We start from the raw sequence: 21,837 nt of genomic DNA, 5'->3' as shown, positions 1-21,837 counted from the left end.
GGGGAGGCTGGAATTTCATAGTTTCGGGAGGGAAATGCAGTCAGCTTTTATTTAGCTGTTCAGTATGTAGTATTTAGTATATGAACATAAAAAAAAAAACCAATTTTTATTCAAGTTTTGGTATTTATCAACATTTTCTATACTTTTTGTTGATTAATTAATAAAGCACATTAAAAATAATCTAAATAAATGTATATATATATTTCAAGTTTTGGAAATGAGAAGGTCAATGAACTTCTAGCAAGCTATTACGTTTATAGTCAAAGAAAGGGGTGCATGAGACAAAAAATGTTGAGAACCCTTGTTCTAGAAAGAGGAAGTTTTTTATTTCATTTTCTTTTCTTATTTTTGTTCTCTCTCTCTCTCTCTCTTTTTTTTTTTTTTTTTTTTTTTTTTTTTTTTTTTAATATCAGTGCTGTATCACATTTCCACAAAAAATTCTCAGATTAATGTTTATTCATCTCACATTAATTTTTACTACATTCTGAATTTATGTGTATTATATATACAATATTGTCTTTAAAGCAGATAAAAGTATTAATTAATTTGCACTTATTGACAAGATTGTTGAGAAATATTTAAAATTTGTCATGTGTATAAGAGAAAAGCACTTACTGTCCTGACATGCATAATAAATCAAGTTTAATCTGTCAAAAAATGAAACAGGAGCAGTCCATTATTTGTAGGCATGTGGTATTTTGCCAGAAAATAGTGAATGTTTCTAGTTCTTACATGATGAAACTGCACATGATTGAAGATATATGATGGGCATTTCAAGAGCAACCAATAAAATAATAGAATATAAACTAGGAAATAGGATTAATTTGCTTCTTATTTAGCGTAGTTTTTGTGGAGGCTGAGATATGCTGCTCAAGACTGCCAGACAGACTTGCTGAAAATCAGTAAACCCATTTCATTGATCTTCTGACATTGAAAAAATATTTTATTGCTAAAAGATGCCAGGATTGTTAGCTATGTATTGGCAGATACTTTTAACACAGAAGTGCCACCTCCTCCCTTTTTTTTAGTCCAAAAGTCTAGCTTTGTCCTTGGGGGGACTATTGTTTTCATTTTGGCATTTTGCATTGAAATCTTTAAAAAAGCTGTATCACTTTTCAAACTGTTGCCACCAAATATTATCGCCCTGTATTATATTTGAAGAAATTAAATAATGAAGAATTTGCATAAATGTATGTATGTTTCTCACATTGTGATAAAACAACGGTACCTAGTACAGTACAAAGTCATTAATCCGGACTCGTCGGGACTTCGGCGATTCCGGATTATAGATCATCAATTTAAATCTAGTAAGATGGCATGCAGAAATTATACAATTAAAAATATGAAATCATAATTTATGAAATAAAGAGCAATTATGATCTAAAGCATATCAAATTTTACAAAAAAATGCTTAATATTTATTTGTTTACTTTATTAAACATTGCTTTCAACGCGCGCATGCGTAAAGCATACATTACACATAGTCGAAATTAGAAAATTGCAACCAGAAAACTATTTGATGTGTATTCGTGATATTTATAATGATGAGGAATTTGATTTAAATCATATCAAAGACGGAGTACATCGAGATGAAATACTACATTTAGTAAAGAATTATAAGCCGAATAAAATAAAAACATCTGCCCTGAAGATGAGGATAGTGCTGACAGATCAATTTCCAGTTCATTGCGGACCGCAACATTTCCTCCCCGCAGAGCAGCATGAAATTCATAAAAGGATTTCGGAATGGTTAGAGAAACAAAGGATATGCCTTTATCCATTTTTTGCAGCAATTCCACTTTTTGTTTGATGGACATTGAAACATGCTTTTGCTTTGTATATCCTTTGGCAGCTCCAGAATCGGAAACTCTTTTTGACATAATCGAAAGTTCACGCTTACTTTTTATAAAATTGCTCTAACAGTCTGCAAAAAATAATAAGCCGGATTCAATTAGAAGATTAAGGAAGAACGCAATCTGCAACATTAACTGAAATAGATAATTAGATAATTTTAGCTTAGCTTATACCGTCCATTATACATTAAACGTGCATGCATAAACGTATTATGTGCATGTGCAAAGGTATCATGCGCAGAAATTTTGTAGCTTTTACGTCGGGATTATAAATCATTCCAGATTATGGACGTCTGGATTAAAGACTTTGTACTGTACCGGTATTTTGAATGGCATAATCCTACTGCGAATATGGGTATCTGGAAGCCCAAATTTGAAATTTGTTTATTGTCGATTTCATATTTTGTAAAGCATTTATGAGTTTTTGATTAAGAAATTCTACAATTTCAAAGCGAATAATGGCAATGTTGTACAGAAAAAACATTTTTATCTCCAGCGCGTGAGACTCCATATCAGAAATTCTAAAGATATGCTCAATTTAAAATTATTTTGCGCTATTGCTCTTGAATTGAATTTTATGGTTTCAGTGCGAAGAACATGATATTTAAAAAATACCCCTTTAGATGTAATTTAAAACCTGAAACCTTTCTTTCTTTCTTTCTTTTTTTTTTAAAGAGGACATTTATAGAATTGGACTAAATGGATATTGTGGATGCTTAACAAAGAGAGAATTACGTAAATGCGAAAGTCATAGAAATTTTGAAGTATTACCTTTAATTGTAATATCTAGTTAAATCATATTTTCTTCTGAAAAATGTTTTTATTTAATTGCATTTTAACATATAATCTGAAGTAAGCAATTAAAGAAAGCTTTAAATAATTTACAAATGAAAAATAATTTTTTAAATAGTTTTGCCCTCATTATATCTTATCTTTTCATTTATTTATCTAGTTCTGTTCTAATAAATCAATAATAATGCTTGATGAAGCATTTAAAATACGTATTTTTATATTATTATTTTGGAAAAGGCTGCCTTAATTCTAATTTATGTTACTTTTTTTTTTTTTTTTTTTTTTTTTTTTACTTGAGTATCCAATGCAAAATATTTGTTTTGTTACTAAGTACATTTGCTCACATTTTGTAACATATATACAGAATTTATAATATAAGCATACAAATTTGAAACTTATGTTAGAGATATTTAGTTTTCATCTGGCTTGTTGAAAACAATTGCTTTGCTTGGCCTTTTGCCTGTGCTAAAATTTTCAAATAAAGGAAAGTTCATTTCTGTTTTCAAGAAAACAGAAATATGCTTCCTTCTTGCTAGCTTTTTCTTTTTGCAAATATACGTAGCTCATAAATTACTATGGTGTAAAAACTTAAAAATTTAATATTTTTAATTATATCTCTTATAAAGCAAGGTAAATTATATGTAGATTGTGAGAGGGGGAGATCTAAGAGTATTTGGTTATCTTACTTAATGTAATAAGTAATAAAAATTGTATAAAGTCTTTTATCTGGACGTCCATAATCCAGAATGATTTATAATCCGGACCACAAAGCTACAAACTTTCTGCGCATGCGTAAACGCATTTTACGTATGCGCATAATACGTTTACGCATATGCGTTTAATGCATAACGTACGGTATAAGCTAGGCTAAAATTATCTATTTCAGTTAATGTTGCAGATTGCGTTGTTCTTTAATCTTCTAATTGGATCTGGCTTATTATTTTTTGCAGACTGCTAGAGCAATTTTATCAAAAGTAACCATGAACTCTCGATTATGTCAAAAAGAATTTCCGATTCTGGAGCTGCCAAAGGATCTACAAAGCGAAAGCATGTTTCGATGTCCATCAAAAAATGGATAAAGGCATGAAGAAAGTGACAGAGAGGTGATTTGTTCCTCTAATCATTCCGAAATCTGTTTATCAATTTCACGCTACTCTGCGAGGGGGGAAAACGTCGCGGCACGCAGTGAACAATTGATCTCTCAGCACTATCCTCATCTTCAAGGCAGATGTTTTTATTTTATTCGGCTTATAATTCCTTACTAAATGTAGTGTTTCATCTCGATGTACTCCGATACGATTTAAATCAATTTCCTCGTCATTATAAATATCATGAATACACTTCAAATAGTTTTCTGGTTGCAATTTTCTAATTTTGATTATGTGTAATGTATGCTTTACGCATGCGCGCGTTGAAAGAAATGTTTAATAAAATAAGCAAATAAATATTAAGCTTTTTTTTTTTTTTTTGTAAAATTTGATACGCTTTAGATCATAATTGCTCTTTATTTCATAAATTACGGTTTCATATTTTTAATTGTATAATTTCTACATGCCATATTACCAGATTTAAATTGATGATCTATAATCTGGAAAAAAAACCCTAATCCAGAATCGCCGAAATCCCGACGAGTCCAGATTAAAAACTCCGAGTTTTACCCCGAGTTAAAAAGGAGTTACAGTTTTTTTTTTAATGAGGAAGCAGGAAACCTAGCTAAACAGTTTTGTTATGAGAGGAGCATAGGGTTAAATTATGCCTCATTTTAAAGTAAAATTATTATCTAATTTATACAGCTTTCTTTCTAAAAATCAGTTGCCATACTTTGTCGCATTAGAAAATTTGCTTGTAGCTGATAAATCAAGCCTATGATATGTATAAAAAATTAACCAGTAATAGTCCGGGATATTTATTTTAGTTATGAAAAATTATAATTATGTCGAGTAATAAAAAAAATCGTATGGTAAAAGCTTTATTCAAGTTTTAACTTATTTTTTAGAAGTTTTTATTATAAATGTAATGAAATCTGAGCAAGATTTTTCAGATTCTTAAGAGTGACAGTGAGAACCAAAGGATTAACATCAGGTCATGTAAACTGGAATCCGTTATTTTTTTAAATAATATTTTAGCTGAGCCTAAACATGAAATTTTTCAGTCCCTGTTTCTAAACTGACAAAAATGATGATAAAGAATAAGAAAATAGTATAATAAAAGGTTTTTAGAAAATTATTTTCAGTAGTTGACCCAAATTTAGAATCATTATAAAGTAAATGGATCAACACTGTTTATTCAACTCTGTGATATTTGTACATTTTCTGACAATAATGCAATGTAACAATGAAACTGTACTAGATTAAAAAATGGTATTGTAAAACTTAATACTCACTGTATATCAGAAATCTATCTTCACATCAGAAAAATTATACAGAATATTTAATACTATGTGTATAATGGGAAATGCTGTGTTATTATTTGTATTTATATGCTTAAACTTGACTATAAATAAATTCTGGCAAAGTGAACAATTTTAATACATACCTGGTAAAAATTGGGGGGGGGGGAAGAGTGATAAAAGTCTGTAAATAAAACTTCCAGATCTATGATTATGCTATGATCTGTCATTAGATCTTATCATGTTTAAGATTTTAAACTTAAAAGAAAACATTAGTGTATAGAAAATAAGAATAATTTTGACATTCCATTCATTTGTATCTTTAGTGATTCACTTCGTGAAAAGCTAATTTTTTTGTAAAATTTTTCTAGAATTTTGTGATATAAGATTAGGTCATTTGAACATAGCAAAGCACACTAGAGCTATCTGCTTGAGAGGAAGGATGTCTTCTTGGAGGATTTTCTAATAGAATCTAGATCATATTCATATTGCGTATGGGGAAAACTGCAAAAACAAACTATCCAGATAGCCCATTTGCATGGGACTGAACTCGGGTCAAACTTCTAATATTTAATGGTCTTAACTACTCGGCCATTGATGAGGCTTGTGATATAATGTAAATATGTTCAAATATCATGCTACTGTTAACCATTTATGATGTAGAATTAAATTTTTAGGATGTTGTTTTGGGTTATTTTTAGTTGTAAAAAAAACTTATAATGGCTGAGAAATTATTAAATTTAGTTTTTAAGTGATAAATAATGTTTGTAACATAGTGCATAGTTCGCTTGAGCTGATTAGCCTAATGATTTTTTATTTTAATTTTTGGCTCAGTAATTATTTAAAAGCAGTTTAAATAGAATTTTTTATATGTTAGTGAATTTACTGGATGCAATTTAAGAAAATGCAACTACTAAATTAACTGAAAAATACTTTTTTTCTGTCAACTTTTCATATCATTGTTGTTTAGATACTCACTGTCTTCTGGTTCATTACTTGAGTTTTTTAAATAGAAGTTATGGAAACTGCATTAGTTCTTTAATTGTTCCTATATTTTTTAATTATTTGTATCTCTTTCTAGGATATAACAAAAATGAGAGAGAAATGACATTAAAAATCTTTCTGCACTAGCATATGATATTAAAATTAGCAAACTGTTAAAAATATCAATTGTTGTGGTTAAGATAATTTAAAATGCTTCACTGTTTGAAATTTATTTAATTTTTGTTTTAAGAGTTATAATTTATATCTTGATGGATTTTATTTAATTTTTTTGTTTTCCCACTAAAATATTATATTTATAATATTTGTTTAATTTGACATTTTCTAAAATTTATCTGAAATCATTACACACAGATATATATATTTCAGATTCGGAATTAAGAGAACAAAATGAATTCTCAAGCCTTAGGATTTTGGAAGGATTTCATTGTTCAGTTTGTTTATATTCTGCTAATTATGAATCAGGTTTGAGGTGTCATGAAAGAATACATGCTCAAGGTCGTGCATTTGTTTGTTCCCTGTGCCAGAGATCATTTTCCTATAAAAAATCACTTCAAGAACATACACGTGTTCATACTGGAGAAAAGCCCTTTAGATGTAATGTGTGTCTACGGCAGTTTTCATCTCGTTCGAATTGGAAGAGGCATTTATTATTAATTCATAAGAACTTGTAGACTAACCTTTTTATTTGTTGTCTTTAATAGCTTAAGAATAAAATGAAGATCATTTATATGAAATTCACTGCTTATTTTTAAGCAATATGAAAAATTTCTTGTATTATAAACATGTTTAAAAAAAGTGTTTTAAAATTCATATAATTTTTATGACCTTATAGTGAGAATTCTCTTAGCTCATTATTAAAGCTAATGAAATCTTTCTGTAAATCCTTTTATTAATAATACCTTTTTCTGGAAGAATCCTACATTTTAAAACATGCTTGAAAATGGACAGTTTTTGTTTTAGAATGAATTTTATATAACTAAAAAATTTTTTATCTTATTACAGTCATTATATTAAATACCTAAATGTATATTTAGAATACTATATGTTCATGTATGTAGTTTCAAAAGATTGTTTTATATATGCATTGTTGAGACTGATAAATTAGAACCTAATTTTTATCTGTGCATACTTAGTGTATTTTAAAAAAAAGATCTATATGCAACTTGTTAAATGCAATAAATTGCAAATGTTTTTCTGGTTAGCAATTTTTGCAAATTGAAGGTATAGTATAAAACTTAATGTAATCAATTTCATGTTATTACTTACTACAGTAACATAAAAATGCCTTCTTCAAATTTTGAATTTTCACTAACTTTAAATAATGCAGTGTAATCCTTTCTGATATTTATCAGAATTCTTTGACAACCAGTTTTATTTTTCCATTTTTATATTATTCAAGTAAAAGTTATTTAGAATTTGCCCCCCTCTCAAAAGCTTTTTTGTAAATTGCCAAGCATATTACAGAATAAATAAATTTATTTATTCTATAAGCTCTGTAAGCTTAATTTTTAAAGTATTTTGGCCTACTGTAGCTCAACAAAATAAAATCAAATATGCAAATATTTGATTTTAGTTTATTGAGCTTCATTAAGCCAATAAAGCTGAAGGGAGCAGAAAAAAATTTAATCATTTGAAAATGCATGTTGAAAAGCTTCAAATTGAACTTAAAAATCATCCAGGCATTATCCTAGATATGCATGCAAATATATTTAACAAAACAAGTCAGAAATTATTGTGTATATTGGTAATGGAAATTATTGCTATACTTAAAAAATGTTGAAACTTAATTAAAATTAAGATTTTAAATCATATGTGTCTATGTAGAAAATCTCTCTACAAAGTGATAGTGTCATTAAATCATTGGATTCTGGTGGAGAATTGGTTGTCTATTTAAAAGTAATCATGCAAATTAATTAAGTATTTCTTTGCATACATGTTAATGCTTTGATTTTTCTTTCAATGACAAAAATATTAGTTAAAAAGCATTAATGTGAATAATCTAACAAAAACAACATTTTAAAAATTCTATTTTTTGTCTTCTTAAATAAAGTGAATTAAGCATCTACAATGTAGCATGTCAAATAACTAAGTTTCTCTGCATTTCGATAAAGTGTAAATTTCCTTTCTGAAACAAATAAAATTTCTTTAAAGTATATTTTTATTCAAAAGAACAAGAGTTTAGTTGCTTGTAAAGATAATTAAATATTTAAAAAAAATTGGAAATTACAGTAGACTTCCAATTAATTGAATTAATGTCAAAAACGACATCCATGGTTAACTCAAAATCATAGTTAATCCAACGGTAGGTAAAATAGGTTCATTTGGTTGTAAAATAAATCAGCAGTAACTGAAGTGTTAATGGAAAACTAAAGATAATAGCTGTACATATAATTTATTTTTTCGGTTTATTCTTGATGGATGATTTATATGTTTCAGATTATGTACTTCTCTGGATAAAAACATTTCCTAAATGCTGTGACATCATCTGTTGTCTTTTCTAGCAGTGTTAGTGTGATGATGCATGTGATAGCAGCTGTTATCTCATACATGTATAATTTCCAGTGTTTTGTTATAGTAAATTTTCTGTTGCTCCACAATAAACAAACTTAAATTTTTTAAGTAATGCTCAGTTAATCCACCCCTGGTTAAATTTGGAGCTAAATATACTTTGCATTTAACTTTCTATAAAAGAGGTTTAGATCATGATCTTCATGGTTTATGAATAATATTAGATTTTAGTTAGTTGAAAAGAAAAAGTAATAAATAAATATTAAAGATATCATTAAATATGTTTGATTTATTGAAAAAAAGCAGTGTTTATATTAATATGTGAGAGATGACTGCAACAACAAGATGCAAATAATTTAATTGAAGAAATGCACTTGATTGACATTGAAATTTCTTTTAATTTTACATGATACCTTATTAATTTGATGAATTTTTAGCCCTCATTTATCCAAAAGTAGAACACTAGTTTTTGTCAGAATATCACAGAAAAGAATTGCTTGGAAGTTAGGAATAGGATATCCCAGAAAAGGGTCATTTTATATATCTAATCTACTTTATTTATGAATTTTGTTTAATAATAATAAAAAATTCATAATTGCATATTTCGATATTAGAGAATAAATTTTTCATTGATAGAAACCATAAAATATTTTTCATGATGTGTGAACTACCATTGGTTTAATTCATGCAATAAAAAATTATATTTTGTTTAAATGTATGTAGGATTTATAGGATTACTAAACTAAATATCATACTTAGAAAAAAGAAGCAGTTGCTTTAAAAAAAAGGTTTATAAACTATAGAAATTAAAAAAATGTTTTAAAACATATTTTCTACCTTATGTACAACCTTTTTCTGCCTTAAATATAACTGTAATTACTTCAAGTAGTCATTCATATATTTATTTTATGTTACAAATGCCAAACATTAGCTGCATTAGATCATGGGCTGTCCAGTACTTTTTAACAATGTCCTCATATTGAGAAAGTGCAATACAATTATATAAGTGTTCAAAAATCATCCGCTGGTTGAAGAGAGAGTGGCAAAGCTGTAGCAGATTTAGCATTTCATTCATATATTTATAGAAAGCCACTGTCTAAAGTTTTATTTTATAAAGTCCCCCTTGTTTAAAACTCACTGAAGTAACTGCATTTTGTATAATATTTCTTTTTCTGTTTTTAAAAATTCAATTCCACAATTAATAAATTTGCTAATGCTCATGCAAATATTCTTTATTTTAATGAAAAATTATCAACAAGAGTAAACCTCTGCTATATATGTTGCCTAAAAAGTGATCCTGCATGTTTAGGAAAACAAACATGAAACCATTACAATACCTCCATAAAATCTATATAGAATATGGAAATATTTCCTAAAATCTGATGTATCTAAGACTGAGTTTTATCTTAATTTAAATATCACATACTGGGAAGCTTCTTTTCTGTATAAATAATAGTTTTTTTAAACAAATAGTTTACTTGTCACCAGTCATTTAACCCTTTCAGTCCAAATGGGTTATACAAGTCCCAGAAGATGTTTAAAAAAGCCTTGAGGGAATTTACACACATGAATTTACTATGTAGCTGATGCCACATCAGTAGGCATCATTTCTAACATCCCCACTATAAAATTGTCACACACATCTTCTTATAGAGGCTTAGTGACAGACTGTCAATTTCTGTCAGTGTCATTTGTGTTTTTTATGATAATTACCAAGATTACATAAAAAAATCAAGTCAGTTGAAACAAGCAGATAAATTGGGACTGAAAGGGTTGAAACAAAGAACTCATTAAACTTTTAAAATTCGTTAAAACACCAACTTTATATTAATACTTGTATCGCATTTGCTAATCTGATGTGAGCCAAAGCAGCATCAAATCAGAACAGTCAGACGATTTTATGAATTGTGCCAAAGGCTCATTTTTATAAGAATAATAATGCACACGATGACAGCTGGAAGGCAAAAATTGCATTCATAGTCATAGAAAAATAAGTATAAATAATGTTTTGTGCCCAAAAAAAATGTTGTGGTAGATAAAAATTTGGTGCATTCACACCATCATCAAAGATAGCGAGAGCAAGGCCTGAACCTGCAATTTGAGTATGTAGTGTCGTCTGAAGTTTCTTCTGAGTAAGTTATCTTCATTCTAAGGTATCTTACAAGGAAAGCTGATTTTCAGACTTAACCTTCAGGAAGCTGAATAGGCATCCGTGCTACTCAAACTAGCGATTGTTTTTTCTGTCAATACTTTTTTACAATACCAAGCCTGTTACCACATTGCTTCTGGTGACATTTAAATCCAGACTCTGGAAACTAACGCCATATTCATTAGCAACAAGAGCAACCGTAAATTGATGTAGATTTTAAGTAAAATTCAAAATCTGGGATTTCAAACTCCATCGTTATTTTCTCTCAACAATCTACTGCTTTAGATTTTTATGTAAAAATTATCAACTATACCTCACTTATGGTTGATAATTAAGGTTTATTACTCTTATAAACATGAGAATTTTCCTTTAAAAATTTATTAAAGTACTCTAGCATATGTATTTTTAATTTTCATCTGAAATCTTTATTAAGATTAGTCTGTTTGATTTTATACATTTCTCAAGTAGAATTTTTAAAGGTATATTAATTTAAATACTGTGGCATAAAATGGACATTTGAAACGAGATAACTGAAACTGATGTGGCAAAGGGCGAAAAGTTGGAAGCTGAGTCAATTCGCACAGTCTCCGGTCGTCTGCAAAATATCGCTTTTGATTGGTTATCACTTTTCGCCCAAATGCTTGATTGCATTGCTATGAATTGGCCTTTGCAGAGTTTCATCATTTATTCTGTATTTTTGAATTATGTAAGCTGCTGATACTGATATAGTTTATTTCCTGTCTCTGCCACACTGATTGAGCGTTGAGAAGTTTCATGCTTTTTTACATGATGGAGCAAATTCTGAGTATTTCTAAACCCCAAAGACATCAAATTGGTTATTTAAAACAAAAAAGTTGAAAGGGTTTAAGTAAACAAAATGACTGAAATAAAAAATTCTGCACCACTGAATGGGCAGACTCTTATTTCCAAATAGAATGTTAAGAAAAATAATGCTAATTTTTCTAAATCTTTTATTCCCTCATTATTTATGTGAATCATCTACAAATATGTTGATCTTCTTTAGCAGATTCTTATTTTGCTAAATGCTTGGGAAACCCATGAGGGTATTGATCCTTCATGAATGTGTAAAAATTTTAAAATGACATTTGATTACCTCAGTAAATCATTTATTGTTTGTAGAGCTTTGAAACTGAGTTTCTACTCGTAATTGTGAGAAATATTTAGTACCACACAGTAAGATAAAGTCTTTATGAAGAAAATGTACGGTTTATCTGCATCAGCTGGGCCGGTTTCAGATCTGATAAAAGTGATTAGTTTATTGGTTAATGGGGCTTGGATTGGATTTATTACTGAAAGCTTTATGGTTGATTTTTTTAATCAACACAAAACATTTGTATCATTTTAAACTCAATTTAAAATATGGAAGTAAATCTGAGATGAATTGGAATGAATGTAAGATTGATAAAACTAAGGACTTACCATTCAGAATGCTGAGTAGATAAGTCGTAATGTTGAAAAACTTTTGCTTCATATTTGTTGTGAATACATTGATCAATTAAACATTTGTCAGTAAATATATTAAAATCATTGATGGATACCCAATGTAATTTTTTTTTAAATCTGCTAACTTACTTAAATCAATCTGTGTCAGAAATTTTAAAATGAAACATAAAATTTTAAAGTTTATAATCATAGTGTAGTAATAGGTTACTTTAAGTTATCCGTATATTATTTGCATTATTATTTATTGAAATGGTTTTTAATATTTTGTTAATAGCTCATATATATATAAAATTCTATTCATGCAGATTACTAGAGCATTATGTCATCAAATTAGATAACAGTTATATTTACTAAATAAGTCTACTTTACTCACTGGGATTAAGAATGTAGTTTTTATTTGACAGTTGCTTTCAATGGTTATTGAGGCAATAATCCGACAGGAAAACTAGCCAGCTTGCCCCCTTCCCCCCCTCGAATTCTTCAGGTTGGCTCTGTAGCCCGAAAAAACTACATTTTGCACTTTGATATCCAGAATCAAGCATTTTCCCTTGAGGATCCTCTTTATGGGGCCAAAAATTTATAATTCATGCTGTGAAGGTGAAGGATGGAATAGTACATCTCAGCTGAATTGCCAAACTTTGTCAAGGTATCAGCTGCTGTGTATAGCCTTGCATTCTCCTTCAAAAGAACGAAACCTCGAGACACCATTCTGGATAATTATCATATCTCCTTCCTCAACAATCCACTTGTCTTCTAATATTTTGAAGTAATAAGCATCTCTCCCTATGCTGCTTTTGGCAACCAGTGGATGCTGATAGGTCTTGAAAAGGGTCAATAAAATCTTTCGAACAAATATCAGGAGTATAAGTGAATTCAGTAATGGAGGAATATGTTGTTGCATTTATTCACTTTTGATGATTAACATCTGCTTCTAAACAGAACACATGACCAATATGTAAGATGTGCAGTGGACAAATGTATCAATAAACACTGGCAGTTTATTCTTATTTCTGCATATATTGAAATCACAGAACCCAATCCATTTATTTATTAAACAACTTTTATAATTAATGTTTTGTATTTGATCTACTACATTTTCACCTAAAACAAGGTATATCACAGAAATAATGTTTTGTTATTATATTAAAAATATTTTCATATTAATTCTATCAAGAAAGTATTGTGATTTTTTTATGAGCAAAATTATTTAAGAACTAACATGTAACCTTAAATAAAATTGTATTTTCTTTGAATTTGCATGTAAGAAATTTGAAAAAAATAAGTAGAGATTAAATCAGAAAATAAGTATTAGATCTGTTCTAGTAGTATTAGCATAAGCTTAGTAAAATATTTATTTTGAAAGGGAAATTAATTTAATTACTTAAATGCTTATTTTATATAGGAGAAAGGATGTGTGAAAACGAACTCCTTTCTTAAGTTACGTGTGCTTTTTTAATAGTGTAATTAATGTATTTTTGTATGAATCATAGCAAGTAATTCCAAAGAAAAATGTGTTTACAAGATTTTACAAATTATTAGTATTTAATTTTGCAGATATTAATGCCTTAATGCACCAATAAAAATTCAGAAGATGGAAAAATTTGTTTTTCCACTGACTTTTTTACTCTTTAATTTACATATATAAAAGAACATTATATCTTGTAAAATCAAATATATTTTTTTCTTTTTTTACATTGACTAAACTACATGTATTGCTGAACTAACTCAGGCAATTTAAAAAAACTATGTTCCCCCCCCCTCAGTATTTACCTCTTTGTGGTAAATTCTGACAAGTTTTGATTACTATCCGTGACAAGTTTATGTAAAAATAAATTTCAAAAGTATTATATAATAATATAAACGAATGTGTAATCATGAAATATAAATACAAGCTTAACGGCTGTGATTCATTAAAGCCTACTGAAGGGAAAATAAGGCCCCTTGTTCTGGCAATAGCAAAAAAGGTGTGTGAGCAAAGCAATTGCTTAAAAGTGCTGACAGCAAATTTTCTAAAGTGAAAAATAATATGTTCAAAATTGTACCAAATATCTATGGTTGTATTCACATATGAAGAAAAATTCTTGAATGTATTGACTCAGGTTCACAGAAAAAATTTAGTACGGTGTATCTGAGTTAACTCTGTTGAGTACATAAATAAGGAGTGCTTAGATGTAGGTTTTCACTCTATTTTCGTCAGCTAGTATTTTAAAGTAAGACATAAAGTTTTAGTTGCAGAATGTTAGTTTGCTGAATTTTATCTGAGTAATTACAAAATTATTGGAGAATATTTTATACATAAATATTTATGTATCATATAAAATATTTGTTAATCAGTTATAAATTAAGTAATCCATATACTCTTTGCATTAATAAAAAATTTAATTTTTTTGTTTTGAACACACATCTTCTTAAATATATATGGGAATAAATTATTGAAAGTACATTCTCTTTTTTTTTTTTTTTTTTTTCCGTTCTGATTTGTTTCTTCCTACGTATTTTGTCCTAAGATTATTTTCTTCCTAAGTAATTCTACATATTAAATTTATACTTAACTTTTCATAGTACTTAATAGTCTGTAGCAGGGATCATGTAGAAAACTAAATATCAGCGGACTAGAAATATATAATTTATCTCACATATTTTGACTTCTCCCATCTAGATTTGCCTACTAGACTGCTTGAAAGTCACTAAGGAGCAGTAAGCTTTTTTTGGCTTGATTTATGGTGGGCAGTGTTACAGGAAATGAAATGTACCAAGTGTATAATAACTGAATTGTAATGTCTTTAATAAATTAAAGCTAGTGAAAAGAGCAGACTATCAAAAAGAAGAAGAAATCTCAATATCATTATTGAGTAATCATGAAGAACGAAACCTTCCATGAGTACAGCAACGGACCTCATAATATCTGTAGGTAGTATGAGCTCATCAAACTCCAATACGTAACTTTTTATTCGTTTGGTGCATACTCACTCCAAGATTTTTCAGATTCATTGTAGATTTTTTTTCCCTTTTCATACATTTTGGTGTTTTTCTCTGTGCTATACAACTATCAAGAGTGTCCCAAGCATTCTTGATAAAACTAGTATATGAAGAATATGTAGAGCAGGGTGTGCAAGTGAAATCCTTACTCTCTAGTGCTTTAGTCCAGACGTCTGTCTTGTATGGTTAAGCACTGTAAATCAAAAGCTGTGAAATAAGAACAAGCAATATTAGTTCCGAAATTTCAAATTAAATCTTCTAATACATATGATGAGCAGCACTATATAAATATAATCCTGAAATTGACAACACTGAAGGTTTTTTTGGTGGCGATATGGACATGAAGACCATTCTTCTTTTATATGCTTTCTACCACTTTGTCAATGAATTTCAACTGTAGCAGGTTACTGTTCCATGAAAAAGGTTAAAGGTTTATTTGTATAATATATTTCTGCCATGACTGATCCTGCTGAAAAGATACTGTATATTGATGTTTCAGTTTATCATACGTGATGTTTACCCACACCGTTTTCCCTTAACTATAATATCAGTTTCTTGCAGATATTGTTGATTATAGCATGTTCCTTTTCTTACCATGCCACCTGAGGTCCAAAATCTCTTTTTACTGTGAATTGGGATTTTGTTAAATGATGATGCAGTGCTAACAGAAAGTATGTTTCTGCATGTAAACGCAACAAAATTCTTTTGATGATAGTTGGTTGAATCAGCCAAATAAATTTCTCTAGCACTGATAAGGTAAGGTGTGCAACAATTTGAACAAATGTGGCATTTCTATGTCATTTCACCAAAATGGAAGTTTGCGAATCATCTCTTGCTGTTGTGCTCGATCTATAACATTTGCCATGCATATAGAGCTATTTTTCAGGATTTAGCAAACTTTTTCATTTATGAGCTGGCATTCTTTGACTACTACTTGTTGATGATTGTATTTACTGAAATAATGTTAAGGGGGCATTTTGCAACTGGCTGTAAGTGGCACTATTTCTGTGGAAAAGTATGTGATATAACTTCCATAAATATTAACACAGTTTTAATGCATTGTCTTACTGTTAATTATTTTATATTACAAGCTCATTTTCTTTTGCATTTTATTCACTGCAATATTGGATGATGTAGCTAAGCAGAAAGCAATTGTTCCTTAGCAAATAGCCGAGCAATGTAGCTGTTCATAACTTTATACTTTGTTAAATGTGTGCAGTTAGAACTCTTTATTATTGCTGATAGTATGTGGATTGAGTATGATAGTTAGCCTTTAAAAGTGTTTTGTGTCTTTAAGTTTCAAACTGCTTTCTTTAAAAAAGTATATGAAAATTATTTAATGTCTTACTTCTGTATGTTTTGGCCTAATATTTTATCAGACTATCAGCATTCAAACAGCCTGTTGCTTTTCATATTTTGTGAGAAGTACTGTACTTCAGTTTACGCAGAAGTCTTTAACAGAAATGTGAGCTAATAAGATATAATAAACTTTTGTTATCGAGGTTATATAATTCTCTCAGCAGTTTTTGAATTTCCTACAATGTTTTCCTCTTCACAAATATGGGGTTTTTAATATGAAACAAATAAAAGTAACAGAATTTGTAGAGGCAGTATATTAGCTCTAGTGATATGGCTATGCTGCACTGAGTTTGTCCTAAAGTATTCAGTGGCCGGTGGGAGGTCATTTTTTCACTTTTAGTCAATTTAGTACCCATTTTCAGGCATGTCTTATGATCATAACCAGCACCTGAAGTAATATAATATGTATAGCACTGGAACATTTTTCATGAGACTGATTTTTTGGATTAGAATTTTTTCAAAAGTTGTTACTGGTGATGAAACCTAAGGATATGTTTCTATGCCTCTGCAAATGCACGAGCATGTGGTGAAAACACTCAGCATTGCTGCTATTTAAGAAAGCTCATTCATCTGTAAGACAAATTAATGTCATTGTTTTATTTTGATCATAAGAATCTATTGCTCAACGAATAGCTGCCATAAAGACTTTCTTTAACACAATTAGATATTGTTTAATCCTAAAGAAACATTGTACTTCCAAGAACAGTAAATTTTCAGACATGTTAAACTGCAGGATCATATCAAATGAATGCCAAGTGACTTGTCAGTTATGCATTTTTCAAGACTTCAGAATTTAAAAATTTTTCTCAAAGATATAAGATTCCATACAGTGACCAAACAACTGTAATAGAATGATACTTAATAGAACTTGTAATAGAATGATACTTAATAGAACTTGTAATAGAATGATACTCAGAATGTAGTAATCTTCTCCTGCTTTTGTGGAAAGAATAAACATTCCATATTATGACTGAATGTAGGAAGTGATATCCAATGATTTATAATGACTTTAATATATAATCTGTTGTAATCCCCTTATGGTGAACAGTGGCTCCATATATTACACTTTTATTTGAACATCTCTTATATGGTCAAATTAAATCACTTAAATGAAAAAACAAGCTGACACAAATAATGCAGCAGGCTCTCTGGTTGCCATGTCAAGTAGAACAAGATGACTATAACAGTATATTAAAAAAATAATATGAAAAAAGGTACTCAGAATACTTCAACTTAATAGTTTACATGTAATGCTAGATTAATGTATCTGTATTAAAAATGAATGCTAGCATCAAAAGTATGTGTAAAAATTTTAATTTCCTTTATTATAATGCGTATGTAAAAGTATTTGTTTCTTAAATTCAAAAATTTTACAAATCATTTGTGTTCTAAGAAAGGCTCCTTTAAATTTTAAATTTCAAGTTTTTATTCAATATTCACAGTCACTGATGATAAAAGCACTCATTTATCAATAAGAAAAGCAAATCATTATTTTTTAAAATAAATTTTGAAACTGTTTTTTGTATTCCAATATTGAAGTATACATAATATTCCATGAAGATCTATAATAGTTTGTTGTTACAGTAACTTCCATTTTGAGGAGAAGTAGTTATTAGCTCAATTTAATGTATTTATGCCTATTTTTATTTCAGTGGCTGATCATTTGGGTTACTTCCGTGTGGGAGGATCTAGTTCAAGAAGACTTCTTTGTGACATCTGCCCATATGTAACAAATGATTATTCAAACTTGAAAAAGCACAAAAGATCACATACAAAGGAACGTCAATATGTATGTGAATTATGTCCAAGGGCATTTAACCGAAAATATAACTTGAAAGTTCACACGTATGTGCATTCGCGAGAGAAACCATATGCATGCAAAATCTGTTTTGTGACTTTCTCAACCAATTCAAGTTGTAAAAGACATATGTTAACACATCAAACATCTTAATTTATTAGTTTTATTATTGTATTCAGTGTTAACATTTTGTGATAGTTTATGTGTATGTGTTTTTGTTTAGAATTTGCTGTTCTATAGTTTGTTGTTTTACACTAGGCACTTCAAGGTCATTCTTTCCTTCTTCTGCCATGCCTCATGACCATGGTAATGACTGTTGCGAAAGGTGGTCAAGTCCTCTAATTTACAAAAATTTCCTAATCCTCTTTGTGGGTTGCTGATAACACAGATTATGATTGTAGTGCTTATTTTAAAGTAACAGACCATAGTGCAATGCTCAAAATTGAATAATATAATATACCTGATTTATAGCAGCTTTTGTGTTATCAGTGACTAGTTGGACTGAAGGAAAAATATTTCTGCAGAATTTCGATAATATATAATTTATGAACTTCCTGCCCCCTTGAAATTTGAAGAAATATCTGTGTTGCATCTAATTATTAAAGAAATTAATATTCCAAATATGGTATTTTTATAAATGGAATTTGCCAATGAATTTAATTCAAAAGAGGACAAATTTTGGCTCTGAGAATTGGCATAATGTAAGTCAAATACTTAGTCCTATAGTTTCAAAAGTTTGATTGCAAGCTTATTGTTATATTTGGCACATTTCTATATTTTTTATTTTTGTATTTATTTTCATATTTGCAGTTCAAAAAGAAAGTTTGTCAGATTTTGAAACTATATTACTCTAATTCTTATTAAATTTCATCAAATCTCATGGTTAATTTTCCCTCTTTTGGATTAATATTTTTTATTTCATAATATAACTGAAAAATTATGTTTTTATTTTGTGAAAAAAATTAAATATTTAAGATTTTTGTTTCAGTTATGCTTTAAAAAAGAGTTCTTACAAATAATAATATCCATTTTATGTATCCACATTTCTAATCTGTGTGTACCTGTTGTAAGATTAGTCTATGTATGCCGAGGTTATATTCATAATAGTGGAAATATATTTATGGCACTTGGGGTAGAGAAAAATTATTAGCAATGGTTAATAAAATGTATAAGAAGGTAGTTATGACACATCTGCAAATTATAAAAGTGTGTATGTTACTAGATGGAAAGTTTGAATGTAAGTTTATTGTTTCTCTTTAAGTGTAAATATATTCAAAAAATGATCATAGAAATCTATGAGTATATCTTTACTATATTAAGATAGGCATTTACAGAATTCAGTTATGCTATTTTTTATTGGTAAATAAACTCTTATATTAAAAGTTGAAAATATTATATTGCTTAACCATTTAACTTTTGAAAACTGTGTTATTTATATATGCATATATAATTAACTAAATACTAGAGTCAGATTGCAAGTTTCTCACTCAAGTCACAAGTCTGGGTAAATCAAAATTTCAAAAAGACATTTTGATTTACCCAGACTTATGACTTGAGTTTGATTTTTCTTAAAATGTTTTGAATTAACAAAAATTTCATGTTTTAGTTAGTAGCCAACAAATAAAGCAATTGAATACCTAATATAATATTTTTCCCCCTGTAAAAGATATTGTACCCACTATTTTATCAACCTCTTCTTTTCTCTTATTAGTGAGCTATTGTAATCATTCTGTTTAGAAACACAACTGTTCTGTTATCTTTCTCTATAATACTACAATTTCAGTTCAGTCATATGAGTCATTTATCAGTTCCTCTTTCATATGTTTCATATGTTCAGCTTTCATAAGTAGTGAAAATGATACATTACTTTAATAAACTAGTTTGTGTGTCCTAATTAATGGATTTTTGTTCACATTGAAACAAAAATTGTTTTCTTTCTCAAATCATAAGAAGAAAAATTCTGTTTGTGTTTCATTACAGAAAAGAGAATTTTAATTCTGAACTTGTGTGAATAATTAATTTTTAATGATTAAAATTGTGTTTATTATTACGAACTGATTCACAGAAAGACCGGGTTCGATAAAATATGGCTGGATCATCAGATATTTCCATAATTTGCATGTTGGCTTTCTGATAATATTTACAACTGAAGCCTGATAATTAAGGACAAGCTTGTTGCATGGTATGTTCTAAAACATTTGTTTTAAATAATATGGGTATTTAAGTAACTTATTCTTCTGTCAAAGGTACACTGTGTGTATTATGCAAAAATGGTTCAGAAATATGTTACTGCTGTTCACTCTTTCCTTGAAAAAATAAAAAGTAAAACTGATATGCAAGACTCTAATGAAATATTTTATTTCATTGAAAATCCTCGAACATTGCAATCATGTCTATTAACAGATGACATTAGGTAAAGCAAAATGCCTGTGGGCTCTGCCTGTTCTAGCAAGCAGTGTTCCTGTTTGTTCTTATGTAAATGTTGGGCATATTTTTCCAGAGTATGTTTTCTGATAGTAAAGCAGTTCTAGATGAGTAATAAGTACCAAATTATCATAAATTTTATCATGGCTGTGGACCATATTTTAAATCTTTCCTTTTAGGTCAAATGGATAAAGTGCCCAAATTACATAATTTCTTTTGAGGAAGCATTGTGATAAGTTGTTGAAAAAGTACAAATAGATCAAAGGGTTAAGTTCTAGATATCAGCATAAACAAAATACCTACCATTACTTCAGTTATTTTTTAAGAAATCATTTACTTCAGATTATTTTTAAAACCTTTTAAATGAATTAAATCATTTTCCTTCATAACATACAACAGATATTGATGAATTATCTAATTATTAATTTAATTTTCTTCAATGAATTTACTAAATTATTGCAAAGAAAATGTTCATGAGAAATTGCTTGACATAAAAACATGTGGCTTGCTAGTTGTGCATAGATCTTTCAGAAATTAAATTTTTTCCGCTGAGTTCTTTTCTGCAAGGTAGGTTGGAAATATCAATAGTTTACGTAAAGCATTGGGAATTTTTGATAAGGTGAAAAATGTTTTGGATAAGAAATAGTACTTCAGACACTAAGCCAGTTATGATTACTAAGTTACTGAAGGTTTGCTGATAAGATATGAACTAACATTTATTAAGGAAATTGCACCAGAATGGGAATCTCTTCTGCATCATTTTGAGAGCTCAAAACCATAAGCATATCTCTTTTTTTCCCCCTCTCTCTCTTTCTTCCTCCTCCCCTTTTTTTAATGTGAAGTTTATGTTCACCTTATCAAAAAAGGAGCCATTTCATCTGTAAACAAGAAATCTTTTAGAATCCTGTGGTTTAAGATCTGTCTTCCCTTAGTTCACTCACTTTATTAGATGAGCCCTAAATTAAATTATTTAGTTTTATTATATTGTAGCATCTCTGTGTGACTAATATTCAGATTCAAATTCACTATTGAAAAATGATATAAAAAATTCTATTTGCACCATTACAATATTTAGATAAAAATTTAATGATTTCAGTTGCAAAAAAGAACTGGATAT

This window comes from Stegodyphus dumicola, chromosome 5 (genome assembly GCF_044657685.1).
Source record: "Stegodyphus dumicola isolate Sdum_Otavi_A_Nest chromosome 5, ASM4465768v1".
Taxonomy (NCBI): Eukaryota; Metazoa; Arthropoda; class Arachnida; order Araneae; family Eresidae; genus Stegodyphus; species Stegodyphus dumicola.
The sequence above is the reverse complement of the archived record's forward strand: the minus strand, read 5'-3'. Positions refer to the sequence as shown.